This window comes from Pleurodeles waltl, chromosome 11 (assembly GCF_031143425.1).
Source record: "Pleurodeles waltl isolate 20211129_DDA chromosome 11, aPleWal1.hap1.20221129, whole genome shotgun sequence".
Lineage (NCBI taxonomy): Eukaryota > Metazoa > Chordata > Amphibia > Caudata > Salamandridae > Pleurodeles > Pleurodeles waltl.
The window spans coordinates 405,838,707-405,854,829 of record NC_090450.1 but is presented as its reverse complement, the minus strand read 5'-3'; positions in this window follow the sequence as shown (position 1 = coordinate 405,854,829).

The following is a 16,123-nucleotide window of genomic DNA, read 5'->3' as shown; positions in this document are numbered from 1 at the left end:
ATAGTTGTTTTTGCAGAGCTGCACCAACACCTGGTTGATAGCAAGCTGACTGAGCCCAGGAACGTTGCTTAGGAAGAAGACATCTGAATGAGCACCAGAGTGTCCACAAAGGTATCTGGGGGTACACCTAAAAAGGGTGGTCAGGGTTTTCCCCTAGAAGAAAGAGGGGGGAGATAAAAAGAAGAAGCTCTCTAAAGGCCCCGTAACCGGGCGCCCGTCGCCACGGTTACACAACAAAGCCCCGAACCTGAGGCCTATACCCCAGGGGGCATGCCCGGGATAATCCGTAACCCAGAAGTAGTTTCCAATGCGGATATCCGGGATCCAGAATCTAAAAGAAGGGAGGAGAGACAAGAAGGAGAGCGCGCTGGAGAGACGGAAGGAGCGGAGCCCGAGGAAGGAGCGAGCAAGCCAAGTACGGAATCAAGACCCGCGGGAGGGAGCATAGCAGAAGTCGAAGGAGCCGACGACGAAGACGCGGAGGAACCAAGGAATAACGAACAATGCCGCCACGTCCCTGGAGGGGCGTAGCTCTCACAGGTACGGGCGTACCTTAATGTAAAAGTCCTACCCGAGTGGATGCGAGTAGAAATAAAGAGGGAAAAGGGGATCGAGGAACCGGGAAGGGACCGGGAGGAGGGAATCTAAATAAAACCGCTCAGATTCCCCCAACAACACGCAAGGAGGTGTTGAAGGAAACCACTCTCCTATATATGTATCCAATAAGAGAGAGAGAGAGAGAGAAAAAAAACTAGTACCACGGGAAATGGGTGAAACACGGTAAATCAGTTTACTCCCCACACCAGCCCCGACACCCTATCCTCACCTCCCTACTAACCTTTATCTACTTCAAACCCAAACGTCTACACTTACCTGTTTTTTCTTTCTGTTTTCTTTTGGGAAACGTCATCCTCCTTTGAGGACGGGATCCAGACACCTCCTGACCATCATCTGGTTGGGATCCCGACAGTCACCTGGAACACCCTAGAAAAAGAACAGACAAAATATTATCCTTCTGATCACCTGAGAAGACGGCAATATCAGAGACATTTTTCCAAGGAAGAACCGGAACAGAGCGTACAATTCCCCTAACCCATATTGCAATTAAAAAAAAGAACGATACCACCAAATTCAGTGTCTCCAGAATTCTTTGCAACACTGTTTCAAGCGAGAACCCACTACAGGCCCCCAAAACAACTCACAATGGAAAGGGTCTCATTCACATTCGCAATCTGGCCACCAGAAACAAAACTACCCTGACAAAGGTGATCAGCCCATAGCGCCCCAGTGCTATGTGTGCGGCGAGTATGAACATTTGAAGGGGCACCCCAGGTGTCTAAAAAGAGCACTCCCTCCCACTAGAGGTAAGAACCCAAGGGAGGCTAGCATAGTGCTGGGGGGGGGGGGAGTTTGTCCCATTTAATGGGGTGTGGAGAATTTAGTGGGGTTACCCTTGTGTCCCTGGGTGACAGTGAGATGGTTCCTAAGTTCCATGTGCCATCAAATACTACTGAGTATAGGCAATAGGTTATCATCAATGGACAAGGTGTAGAGGCTCTGAGGGACACATGCCAGTATGACTATGGTAAGGAGTCAGCTGGTATCCCCAGAGCAGGTGATTCCCAATGCATTCCACCAAGTTGTGGTGGCTGACAAAAGGGAGGGTCACTTTTCTGTGGGCCTGGTTCCATTTGAGTGGGGAGGGTTTTAAGGTCTTCTGAAAGTTGCGGTAAGTCCTGCCATGCCTGGGGACTGTATGTTAGGGATTGACCTAGAGTCCTCTGCCTAAAAGGAGGTGGAACTCAAGGCTCATGTGGAGATGTTCAGGTTACCTTACTGTAGGAAAGTACCATCTTGCCTGGCATGTTACCCCCATTTTTCACTGTATATATGTTGTTTTAGTTGTATGTGTCACTGGGACCCTGGTAACCCAGGGCCCCAGTGCTCATAAGTGTGCCTGAATGTGTTACCTGTGTAGTGACTAACTGTCTCACTGAGGCTCTGCTAATCAGAACCTCAGTGGTTATGCTCTCTCATTTCTTTCCAAATTGTCACTGACAGGCTAGTGACCATTTTTACCAATTTACATTGGCTTACTGGAACACCCTTATAATTCCCTAGTATATGGTACTGAGGTACCCAGGGTATTGGGGTTCCAGGAGATCCCTATGGGCTGCAGCATTTCTTTTGCCACCCATAGGGAGCTCTGACAATTCTTACACAGGCCTGCCACTGCAGCCTGAGTGAAATAACGTCCACGTTATTTCACAGCCATTTTACACTGCACTTAAGTAACTTATAAGTCACCTATATGTCTAACCTTTACCTGGTAAAGGTTGGGTGCAAAGTTACTTAGTGTGAGGGCACCCTGGCACTAGCCAAGGTGCCCCCACATTGTTCAGAGCCAATTCACTGAACTTTGTGAGTGCGGGGACACCATTACACGCATGCACTACATATAGGTCACTACCTATATGTAGCTTCACCATGGTAACTCCGAATATGGCCATGTAACATGTCTATGATCATGGAATTGCCCCCTCTATGCCATCCTGGCATTATTGGTACAATTCCATGATCCCAGTGGTCTGTAGCACAGACCCTGGTACTGCCATACTGCCCTTCCTGGGGTTTCTCTGCAGCTGCTGCTGCTGCCAACCCCTCAGACAGGCAGCTGCCCTCCTGGGGTCCAGCCAGGCCTGGCCCAGGATGGCAGAACAAAGAACTTCCTCTGAGAGAGGGTGTGACACCCTCTCCCTTTGGAAAATGGTGTGAAGGCAGGGGAGGAGTAGCCTCCCCCAGCCTCTGGAAATGCTTTGTTGGGCACAGATGTGCCCAATTCTGCATAAGCCAGTCTACACCGGTTCAGGGACCCCTTAGCCCCTGCTCTGGCGCGAAACTGGACAAAGGAAAGGGGAGTGACCACTCCCCTGACCTGCACCTCCCCTGGGAGGTGTCCAGAGCTCCTCCAGTGTGCTCCAGACCTCTGCCATCTTGGAAACAGAGGTGCTGCTGGCACACTGGACTGCTCTGAGTGGCCAGTGCCACCAGGTGACTTCAGAGACTCCTTGTGATAGGCTACTTCAGGTGTTAGTAGCCTTTCCTCTCTCCTAGGTAGCCAAACCCTCTTTTCTGGCTATTTAGGGTCTCTGTCTCTGGGGAAACTTTAGATAACGAATGCATGAGCTCAGCCGAGTTCCTCTGCATCTCCCTCTTCACCTTCTGATAAGGAATCGACCGCTGACCGCGCTGGAAGCCTGCAAACCTGCAACATAGTAGCAAAGACGACTACTGCAACTCTGTAACGCTGATCCTGCCGCCTTCTCGACTGTTTTCCTGCTTGTGCATGCTGTGGGGGTAGTCTGCCTCCTCTCTGCACCAGAAGCTCCGAAGAAATCTCCCGTGGGTCGACGGAATCTTCCCCCTGCAACCGCAGGCACCAAAAAGCTGCATCTCCGGTCCCTTGGGTCTCCTCTCAGCCCGACGAGCGAGGTCCCTCGAATCCAGCGACACCGTCCAAGTGACTCCCACAGTCCAGTGACTCTTCAGCCCGAGTTTGGTGGAGGTAAGTCCTTGCCTCACCTCGCTGGGCTGCATTGCTGGGAACCGCGACTTTGCAAGCTTCTCCGGCCCCTGTGCACTTCCGGCGGAAATCCTGTGTGCACAGCCAAGCCTGGGTCCACGGCACTCTAACCTGCATTGCACGACTTTCTAAGTTGGTCTCCGGCGACGTGGGACTCCTTTGTGCAACTTCGGCGAGCACCGTTTCACGCATCCTCGTAGTGCCTGTTTCTGGCACTTCTCCGGGTGCTACCTGCTTCAGTGAGGGCTCCTTGTCTTGCTCGACGTCCCCTCTCTCTGCAGGTCCAATTTGCGACCTCCTGGTCCCTCCTGGGCCCCAGCAGCGTCCAAAAACGCCAAACGCACGATTTGCGTGTAGCAAGGCTTGTTGGCATCCATCCGGCGGGAAAACACTTCTGCACGACTCTCCAAGGCGTGGGGGATCCATCCTCCAAAGGGAAAGTCTCTAACCCTTGTCGTTCCTGCAGTATTCACAGTTCTTCAGCCTAGTAAGAGCTTCTTTGCACCAACCGCTGGCATTTCTTGGGCATCTGCCCATCTCAGAGCTGCTTGTGACTTTTGGACTTGGTCCCCTTGTTCCACAGGTACCCTCAGTCAGGAATCCATCGTTGTTGCATTGCTGATTTGTGTTTTCCTTGCATTTTCCCTCTAACACGACTATTTTGTCCTTAGGGGAACTTTAGTGCACTTTGCACTCACTTTTCAGGGTCTTGGGGAGGGTTATTTTTCTAACTCTCACTATTTTCTAATAGTCCCAGCGACCCTCTACAAGGTCACCTAGGTTTGGGGTCCATTCGTGGTTCGCATTCCACTTCTGGAGTATATGGTTTGTGTTGCCCCTATCCCTATGTTTCCCCATTGCATCCTATTGTAACTATACATTGTTTGCACTGTTTTCTAAGACTATACTGCATATTTTTGCTATTGTGTATATATATCTTGTGTATATTTCCTATCCTCTCACTGAGGGTACACTCTAAGATACTTTGGCATATTGTCATAAAAATAAAGTACCTTTATTTTTAGTATAACTGTGTATTGTGTTTTCTTATGATATTGTGCATATGACACTAAGTGGTACTGTAGTAGCTTCACACGTCTCCTAGTTCAGCCTGAGCTGCTTTGCTAAGCTACCATTATCTATCAGCCTAAGCTGCTAGACACCCTATACACTAATAAGGGATAACTGGGCCTGGTGCAAGGTGCAAGTACCCCTTGGTACTCACTACAAGCCAGTCCAGCCTCCTACATTGGTTGTGCAGCGGTGGGATAAGTGCTTTGAGACTACTTACCACTCTTGTCATTGTACTTTTCATAAGAGAAAAATATACAAAACAAGGTCAGTGTATATACACATAGCCAAAAAGTTTTGCATTTCCTCTTTTCACTCTTTTCTAAGTGCTGAAAAGTACTTCTAAACTTTCAAAAAGTTCTTAAAAGTTTAAAAAGTTTTTTCTGTCTTTCCAAAAAGTTCTGAAAACTTTTTTTTCTCTTTGTCTATCACTTTAACTCTCTCTAAAAAATGTCTGGCACAGGCCAAAAAGTTGAACTGTCCAAACTTGCATATGATCACCTTAGCTGGAAAGGAGCAAGGAGTCTCTGCATAGAGAGAGGTTTGAGTGTAGGGAAGAATCCTTCTTTAGAACTGTTAATTAATATGCTTAGAGTACAGGATAAGGCCATAAGTGCCCAATCTGTAGAAAAAGTAGCTAATGGTTCTCAATCTGATCCAGGGACTCCCCCAGGAAAAGGTTCAGGGAAGAAACTTCTCAGCCTGCCCATTACTAGACAGTCTAGCATAGTTGGTACAGAGGTTGAATCACACCATACTGATGGTGTGCTCTCACATTATACTGGTAGCCAAGCTGTTAGGGTGCCCTCTGTAAGGGACAGGTCTCCTTCTGTTCATTCCCATCATACCTCTGTATCTAGAAATGTCCCTCCCACCCACCCTGATGACAGATTGTTAGAAAGGGAGCTCAATAGATTGAGAGTGGAGCAAACCAGACTGAAGCTCAAGAAGCAACAGCTGGATTTGGATAGACAGTCTTTAGAAATAGAGAGGGAAAGACAGAAGATGGGTTTAGATACCCATGGTGGCAGCAGCAGTATTCCCCATAGTCATCCTGCAAAAGAGCATGATTCCAGGAATCTGCATAAGATAGTTCCCCCTTACAAGGAGGGGGATGACATTAACAAGTGGTTTGCTGCACTTGAGAGGGCCTGTGTTGTACAGGATGTCCCTCAAAAGCAGTGGGCTGCTATCCTATGGCTATCATTTACTGGAAAAGGTAGGGATAGGCTCCTTACTGTAAAAGAAAATGATGCTAACAATTTCCAAGTTCTTAAGAATGCACTCCTGGATGGTTATGGCTTAACCACTGAACAGTACAGGATAAAGTTCAGAGATACCAAAAAGGAGTCTTCACAAGACTGGGTTGATTTCATTGACCAGGCAGTGAAGGCCTTGGAGGGGTGGTTACATGGCAGTAAAGTTACTGATTATGACAGCCTGTATAACTTGATCCTGAGAGAGCATATTCTTAATAATTGTGTGTCTGATTTGTTGCACCAGTACTTGGTGGACTCTGATCTGACCTCTCCCCAAGAATTGGGAAAGAAGGCAGACAAATGGGTCAGAACAAGAGTGAACAGAAAAGTTCATACAGGGGGTGACAAAGATGGCAACAAAAAGAAGGATGGTAAGTCTTCTGACAAGGGTGGGGACAAATCTAAAAATGAGTCTTCATCAGGCCCACAAAAACACTCTGGTGGGGGTGGTGGGCCCAAATCCTCCTTTAATCAGAACAAGGAAAAGAAACCATGGTGCTATTTATGTAAGATAAAAGGCCATTGGACAACAGATCCCAGTTGTCCAAAGAAAGGCACCACAGCTCCTACCACTACAACCCCTACTGCTACACCTAGTGTCCCTACTAATAGCAGTGGTGGTGGGAGCAAACCTACTAATAGCCAATCCAAGGGAGTAGCTGGGCTCACTTTTGGTAATTTAGTTGGGGTTGGTCTGATTAGGGAGACCACAGAGGCTACTTTAGTCTCTGAAGGGGCTATTGACTTAGCCACTTTGGTTGCTTGCCCCCATAACTTGGAGAAGTACAAGCAACTAACCCTAATAAATGGTGTTGAGGTCCAGGCCTACAGGGACACAGGTGCCAGTGTCACAATGGTGATTGAGAAACTGGTGCACCCTGAACAACACATACTTGGACACCAGTACCAAGTAACCAATGCTCACAACATAACACAAAGCCACCCCATGGCTGTTGTAAATCTCAACTGGGGGGGGGGTATCTGGTCCAAAGAAAGTTGTGGTAGCTTCAGATTTACCTGTAGACTGTCTATTAGGGAACGATTTGGAGACATCAGCTTGGTCAGATGTGGAGTTGGAGGCCCATGCAGCAATGCTGGGCATCCCAGGGCATATTTTTGCTTTGACAAGGGCTCAGGCCAAAAAGCAAAAAGGACAGGGAAGCTTGGATCCTGGAACAATGGACCAAGTGCTCCCTAAAGCTAGGGCTAGTAGAAGCAAACCACTTCCTACTATCCCTCCCTCTACAGTGGATTCTACTTCTGAGGAAGAAGAATTCCCTCCCTGTGCAGAACCTACACCAGAGGAGCTGGAAGCAGACACTGCTGAGCTTTTGGGTGAAGGGGGGCCTGCCAGAGAGGAGCTGAGTGTGGCACAGCAAACCTGTCCCACATTAGAGGGTCTCAGACAGCAAGCTGTCAAACAGGCTAATGGGGATGTCAGTGACTCACACAGAGTTTACTGGGAGGACAACCTCTTGTACACTGAGCATAGGGATCCTAAACCTGGAGCTGCCAGGAGATTAGTGATTCCTCAGGAGTACAGAAAGTTCCTCCTAACACTGGCACATGACATTCCCTTAGCTGGGCACCTGGGTCAAATGAAAACTTGGGACAGATTGATACCATTGTTTCATTGGCCTAGGATGTCTGAGGACACAAAAGAATTTTGTAAGTCCTGTGAAACCTGTCAAGCCAGTGGCAAAACAGGTGGCACTCCAAAGGCACCCCTTATCCCACTGCCTGTGGTTGGGGTTCCCTTTGAAAGGGTAGGGGTTGACATAGTTGGCCCCCTTGACCCTCCTACTGCTTCAGGCAATAGGTTTATCTTGGTGGTAGTGGACCATGCCACAAGATATCCTGAAGCTATTCCTTTAAGGACCACTACAGCTCCTGCAGTGGCAAAGGCCCTCCTGGGAATATTTTCCAGGGTGGGCTTCCCAAAGGAAGTAGTATCAGACAGAGGAAGCAATTTCATGTCTGCATACTTAAAGGCCATGTGGAAGGAGTGTGGTGTAACTTACAAGTTCACAACACCCTATCATCCACAAACAAATGGACTGGTGGAGAGATTTAATAAAACTCTCAAAGGCATGATTATGGGACTCCCTGAAAAACTCCGCAGGAGATGGGATATCCTTCTACCATGCCTCCTTTTTGCCTACAGGGAGGTACCCCAGAAAGGAGTGGGCTTCAGCCCCTTTGAACTTCTTTTTGGACACCCTGTTAGGGGTCAACTCACACTTGTAAAGGAGGGTTGGGAACAACCTTTAAAAGCTCCTAAGCAGGATATTGTGGATTATGTACTTGGCCTCAGATCAAGGATGGCTGAGTACATGAAAAAGGCCAGTAAAAACCTTCAGGCCAGCCAAGAGCTCCAGAAGCAATGGCATGATCAGAAGGCTGTTTTGGTTCAGTACCAACCAGGGCAGAAAGTGTGGGTCTTGGAGCCTGTGGCCCCAAGAGCACTCCAAGATAAATGGAGTGGACCCCACACAATTGTTGAAAAGAAGGGTGAAGTCACCTACTTGGTTGACTTAGGCACTGCCAGGAGTCCCCTTAGGGTGCTCCATGTCAACCGCCTGAAACCCTACTATGACAGGGCTGATCTCACCCTGCTCATGGCAACAGATGAGGGACAGGAAGAAGACAGTGATCCTCTACCTGATCTCTTCTCTTCCACAGAACAAGATGCTCTTGTGGAAGGTGTAGTTTTGGCTGATTGTCTTACTGCTGAGCAGAAAGATAATTGCATAAATCTCCTAGGACAATTTTCAGAACTCTTCTCCATTGTGCCAGGCACCACTTCTTGGTGTGAGCACACTATAGATACTGGAGACAGTTTACCTGTCAAAAGTAAGATCTATAGGCAGCCTGACCATGTCAGGGACTGCATAAAGCAAGAGGTTCAGAAAATGTTGGAACTAGGAGTGGTTGAGCACTCTGACAGTCCATGGGCTTCTCCTGTGGTACTGGTACCAAAACCCAATTCTAAAGATGGAAAGAAGGAAATGAGGTTTTGTGTAGACTATAGAGGTCTCAACTTGGTAACCAAAACAGATGCTCACCCTATACCCAGGGCAGATGAGCTAATAGATACACTGGCATCTGCCAAGTATCTAAGCACTTTTGATTTGACTGCAGGGTATTGGCAGATCAAAATGTCAGAAGATGCTAAACCTAAAACTGCATTTTCTACCATTGGAGGACATTACCAGTTTACTGTAATGCCTTTTGGTTTGAAAAATGCACCTGCCACTTTTCAGAGGTTGGTGAACACAGTCCTGCAAGGGCTGGAAGCTTTCAGTGCAGCATATTTGGATGATATAGCTGTCTTTAGCTCCAGCTGGGATGATCACCTGGTCCACCTATGGAAAGTTTTGGAGGCCCTGCAAAAGGCAGGCCTCACTATCAAGGCTTCAAAGTGCCAGATAGGGCAGGGTAAGGTGGTTTATCTGGGACACCTTGTTGGTGGGGAACAGATTGCACCACTTCAGGGGAAAATCCAAACTATTATTGATTGGGTTCCCCCTACCACTCAGACTCAGGTGAGAGCCTTCCTAGGCCTCACTGGGTATTACAGGAGGTTCATTAAGAACTATGGCTCCATTGCAGCCCCTCTTAATGACCTCACATCCAAGAAAATGCCTAAAAAGGTATTATGGACAGCAAACTGTCAGAAAGCTTTTGAGGAGCTGAAGCAGGCCATGTGCTCTGCACCTGTCCTGAAAAGCCCTTGTTACTCTAAAAAATTCTATGTCCAAACTGATGCATCTGAATTAGGAGTAGGGGCAGTCCTATCACAACTTAATTCTGAGGGCCAGGATCAACCTGTTGCTTTTATTAGTAGAAGGTTGACCCCTAGAGAAAAGCGTTGGTCTGCCATTGAGAGGGAGGCCTTTGCTGTGGTCTGGGCTCTGAAGAAGTTGAGGCCATACCTGTTTGGCACTCACTTCATTGTTCAGACAGACCACAAACCTCTACTTTGGCTAAAACAAATGAAAGGTGAAAATCCTAAATTGTTGAGGTGGTCCATATCCCTACAGGGAATGGACTATACAGTGGAACATAGACCTGGGAGTAGCCACTCCAATGCAGATGGACTCTCCAGATATTTCCACTTAGACAATGAAGACTCATCAGGTAATGGCTAGTCTTATTGTCCTTCGTTTGGGGGGGGGTTGTGTAGGAAAGTACCATCTTGCCTGGCATGTTACCCCCATTTTTCACTGTATATATGTTGTTTTAGTTGTATGTGTCACTGGGACCCTGGTAACCCAGGGCCCCAGTGCTCATAAGTGTGCCTGAATGTGTTACCTGTGTAGTGACTAACTGTCTCACTGAGGCTCTGCTAATCAGAACCTCAGTGGTTATGCTCTCTCATTTCTTTCCAAATTGTCACTGACAGGCTAGTGACCATTTTTACCAATTTACATTGGCTTACTGGAACACCCTTATAATTCCCTAGTATATGGTACTGAGGTACCCAGGGTATTGGGGTTCCAGGAGATCCCTATGGGCTGCAGCATTTCTTTTGCCACCCATAGGGAGCTCTGACAAATCTTACACAGGCCTGCCACTGCAGCCTGAGTGAAATAACGTCCACGTTATTTCACAGCCATTTTACACTGCACTTAAGTAACTTATAAGTCACCTATATGTCTAACCTTTACCTGGTAAAGGTTGGGTGCAAAGTTACTTAGTGTGAGGGCACCCTGGCACTAGCCAAGGTGCCCCCACATTGTTCAGAGCCAATTCACTGAACTTTGTGAGTGCGGGGACACCATTACACGCGTGCACTACATATAGGTCACTACCTATATGTAGCTTCACCATGGTAACTCCGAATATGGCCATGTAACATGTCTATGATCATGGAATTGCCCCCTCTATGCCATCCTGGCATTATTGGTACAATTCCATGATCCCAGTGGTCTGTAGCACAGACCCTGGTACTGCCATACTGCCCTTCCTGGGGTTTCTCTGCAGCTGCTGCTGCTGCCAACCCCTCAGACAGGCAGCTGCCCTCCTGGGGTCCAGCCAGGCCTGGCCCAGGATGGCAGAACAAAGAACTTCCTCTGAGAGAGGGTGTGACACCCTCTCCCTTTGGAAAATGGTGTGAAGGCAGGGGAGGAGTAGCCTCCCCCAGCCTCTGGAAATGCTTTGTTGGGCACAGATGTGCCCAATTCTGCATAAGCCAGTCTACACCGGTTCAGGGACCCCTTAGCCCCTGCTCTGGCGCGAAACTGGACAAAGGAAAGGGGAGTGACCACTCCCCTGACCTGCACCTCCCCTGGGAGGTGTCCAGAGCTCCTCCAGTGTGCTCCAGACCTCTGCCATCTTGGAAACAGAGGTGCTGCTGGCACACTGGACTGCTCTGAGTGGCCAGTGCCACCAGGTGACGTCAGAGACTCCTTGTGATAGGCTCCTTCAGGTGTTAGTAGCCTTTCCTCTCTCCTAGGTAGCCAAACCCTCTTTTCTGGCTATTTAGGGTCTCTGTCTCTGGGGAAACTTTAGATAACGAATGCATGAGCTCAGCCGAGTTCCTCTGCATCTCCCTCTTCACCTTCTGATAAGGAATCGACCGCTGACCGCGCTGGAAGCCTGCAAATCTGCAACATAGTAGCAAAGACGACTACTGCAACTCTGTAACGCTGATCCTGCCGCCTTCTCGACTGTTTTCCTGCTTGTGCATGCTGTGGGGGTAGTCTGCCTCCTCTCTGCACCAGAAGCTCCGAAGAAATCTCCCGTGGGTCGACGGAATCTTCCCCCTGCAACCGCAGGCACCAAAAAGCTGCATCTCCGGTCCCTTGGGTCTCCTCTCAGCCCGACGAGCGAGGTCCCTCGAATCCAGCGACACCGTCCAAGTGACTCCCACAGTCCAGTGACTCTTCAGCCCGAGTTTGGTGGAGGTAAGTCCTTGCCTCACCTCGCTGGGCTGCATTGCTGGGAACCGCGACTTTGCAAGCTTCTCCGGCCCCTGTGCACTTCCGGCGGAAATCCTGTGTGCACAGCCAAGCCTGGGTCCACGGCACTCTAACCTGCATTGCACGACTTTCTAAGTTGGTCTCCGGCGACGTGGGACTCCTTTGTGCAACTTCGGCGAGCACCGTTTCACGCATCCTCGTAGTGCCTGTTTCTGGCACTTCTCCGGGTGCTACCTGCTTCAGTGAGGGCTCCTTGTCTTGCTCGACGTCCCCTCTCTCTGCAGGTCCAATTTGCGACCTCCTGGTCCCTCCTGGGCCCCAGCAGCGTCCAAAAACGCCAAACGCACGATTTGCGTGTAGCAAGGCTTGTTGGCGTCCATCCGGCGGGAAAACACTTCTGCACGACTCTCCAAGGCGTGGGGGATCCATCCTCCAAAGGGGAAGTCTCTAACCCTTGTCGTTCCTGCAGTATTCACAGTTCTTCAGCCTAGTAAGAGCTTCTTTGCACCAACCGCTGGCATTTCTTGGGCATCTGCCCATCTCAGAGCTGCTTGTGACTTTTGGACTTGGTCCCCTTGTTCCACAGGTACCCTCAGTCAGGAATCCATCGTTGTTGCATTGCTGATTTGTGTTTTCCTTGCATTTTCCCTCTAACACGACTATTTTGTCCTTAGGGGAACTTTAGTGCACTTTGCACTCACTTTTCAGGGTCTTGGGGAGGGTTATTTTTCTAACTCTCACTATTTTCTAATAGTCCCAGCGACCCTCTACAAGGTCACCTAGGTTTGGGGTCCATTCGTGGTTCGCATTCCACTTCTGGAGTATATGGTTTGTGTTGCCCCTATCCCTATGTTTCCCCATTGCATCCTATTGTAACTATACATTGTTTGCACTGTTTTCTAAGACTATACTGCATATTTTTGCTATTGTGTATATATATCTTGTGTATATTTCCTATCCTCTCACTGAGGGTACACTCTAAGATACTTTGGCATATTGTCATAAAAATAAAGTACCTTTATTTTTAGTATAACTGTGTATTGTGTTTTCTTATGATATTGTGCATATGACACTAAGTGGTACTGTAGTAGCTTCACACGTCTCCTAGTTCAGCCTGAGCTGCTTTGCTAAGCTACCATTATCTATCAGCCTAAGCTGCTAGACACCCTATACACTAATAAGGGATAACTGGGCCTGGTGCAAGGTGCAAGTACCCCTTGGTACTCACTACAAGCCAGTCCAGCCTCCTACACTTACTGGATCTGCGCTACCAGAAGATCCATGGCTGTCCGAGAGAGGAGTCAAGAAGGGCTGGAGCCTAGAACAATGGTCCAGCAAGCTGCTAAAAAGGGGAAATGCAGAGGGTGTGGTAAACCAGCCCCTGACTGTACCCCTAATGAGATGGATGGGGGTACCTGTGGTGGCCACCCCGGAGTCCACTGAGGAGGCCACTGCTTCACTTGTTGACCTGCCTACACCTGCTGACTGGCATGTGAAAGGAGGACCCAACAAGGAGGAGTTTGGTAGGGCACAGAGGGAGTGTCCAACCCGTGAGGGCATGAGGCAACAAGCTGAAACCCAGGCAGCAGGTGATAGCTCTGGGAGCAATCAGATTTATTGAGAGGACAGCCTCCTATATAGTGAACCTAAGGCTCCTGTTCGTGGGACAACAAGGGCACTGGTGGTCCCCCAATGCTACATGGCCTTTGCTACTGGGGTTGGCTCATGAGATACCCCTGGGAGGATACTTGGGTCAAGACGACCTTTGCAAGGCTTGTCCCCCACCTTTATTGGCCCAAGATGAGGACCTCCTCAGACACATTCTGTATGACCTGTGTGACCTGCCAGGCAAGTGAGAAGACAGGGCTGAAACTGAAAGCTCTCCTGGAACCACTGCCAGCCACTAACATCCCCTTCGAAAGGGTGAGTATCAACATTATTGAGCCTATGGATCCCCAGACCACGTCTGGTCACAGGTTCATCCTGGTTTTGGTGGCTCATTCCACATGGTACTCAGAGGTCATCCCTCTGAGGGCCACCATTGCACCTTTAGTGGCAAGAGCCTTCATGGGGATTTTTACCTGGGAGGTTTTCCTCAAGGAAGTGGTGTCTGACAGGGGCACCAACTTCATGACTGCTTATATGCTGTCCATGTGGAAAAACTGTGGGATAACTTACAGATTCTCCACCCTTACCATCCCTAAACTAATGGGCTTGTTGAAAGGTTCAACAAGACCCTGAAAGGTATGATCAGAAGTCTGCCTGAGGAAAAAGTGTGATATCCTCTTGCCCTGCCTGTTGTTTGCTTACAGGGAGGTACCACAGAATGGAGTGGGTTCCAGCCCCTTTGAGCTTCTGTATGGGCACTACGCCAGAGAACCTTTTAGTTTGGTAAAGGAGGGTTGGGAGCAAGCTCCTGAGAATGTCCCCTAGGATGTAGTGAGATACACGCTGGCCTTCTGTAGCGAAATGGCTAAGTTATGGAAGCAAGCTTCTGACAGCTTAGAAGCCAGCCAGGCTGTAATGAAGAAGTGGTACAACCAAAATTCTACCATTGTGGAATTCCAATCTGGTCAATATGTGTGGGTGATGGAACCTGGGGCCCTCCATGATCTCTGGGTGGGGCCCTACGGGGCGATTGAGAAGAAGGATGGGGCCACGTATGTGGTGGACATTAAGACCCCCCCAGGCAACTCCACCGGGTGCTGCATATCAGTTGCATCAAACCACACTTTGAGAGGTCTGAGGTCACTATGCTGCTAGGTACTAATAGAGCTGATGAGGAGAGTGAACCTCTGACTGACCTCTTAGCCTCCAAGGAGAAGGATGCATCTGTGGAAGGAGTGATCTATTCACCCACACTGACCCCTGAACAACAGATGGACTTTAGCCAACTATTGGAGCAGTTTTCATTGCTTTTCTCCCTTACTCCTGGGTTTACCTACCTGTGTACCCATGGTGTGGACACAGGGGACAATCTACCTGTCAAACACAAGTCTTACAGGTTGTCAGATAAGGTGAGGGCCAGCATCAAGATTTAGGTTGCTATGATGCTAGATTTGGAGGTGGTAGAACCCTCCAGAAGCCCCTGGTCTAGTCCTATAGTTCTGGTACCAAATGCTGCCCAACAGGCACCACAACAGAACTGAGGTTCTTTGTGGATTACAGAGGGCTCAGTTCTGTAACCAAAACTGATACTCATCCCCTCTCCCGGCTGGGTGAACTGATTGACAGGTTAGGGGCTTCCAAGTACTTAAGTACCTTTGATCTTACATCAGGGTACTGGCAGATAGCCCTAACCGAAGGAGCCAAGGAGAGGTCAGCCTTCTGCACTCCACAGGACCACTAACAGTTCAAAGTGATGCCGTTTGGGTTAAAAAATGCTCCCGACACTTTGTAGAGGCTGGTGAACCAGGTAGTTTCTGGGTTGCAGACCTTCTCTGCTGCCTACTTGGATAACATAGCTGTCTTCCGTAACAGCTGGGAGAACCACTTCTGTCACCTCTGGGAAGTGTTTCAGGCCCTGCAACAGGCAGGCCTGACTGTCAAGGCCAATAAGTGCCAGATAGGGCAGGGGTCAGTGGTGTATTTAGGACACCTGGTGAGCAGGGGTAAGGTGCAGTCCCTCCAGGCCAAGATTGAAACTATCATGGCCTGGAAGCCCCCCAAAACCAAGGCTGAGGTCAGAGCCTTCTCACGCCTCACTGGGTACTATATGAGTTTTGTCAAGGGATATGACACCATAGTTACCCTCTTGAGAGATCTGACTTTTAAGAAGCAGCCCAGAAATATGAATTGGACAGAGGCATGCCAAAAAGCATTTGATTCTCTTAAGCACACCATGTGCGCAGCTCCTGTGCTCAAGGCCCCTGACTTCTCCAAGGAGTTCATTGTACAGACAGATGCCTCAGAGCATGGCACAGAGGCAGTATTGTCACAGGTCCCTGAAGAAGGCCTGGATCAACCTGTAGCCTTCATCTATAGGAGGTTACGTCCGGGAGAACAGGTGGAGTTCTACAGAAAAGGAAGCCTTTACTGCGATTTGGGCCCTCAAGAAGTTGAGGCCATACCTGTTGGCACTTCCTGATTCAGACCAACCACAGGCTCCTCATGTGGCTAATGCAAATGAGGGTTGAAAAGTAAAAAATTTGGAGGTGGTTCATTTCCCTACAGGGGATGGACTTCAGGGTAGAACACGGACCTGGGGTAGACCACAGCAATGCTGACGGCCTATCTAGGTTTTTCCACCTTAGTGCTGAGATCTCCCTAGAGATAGGTTCCCTCTC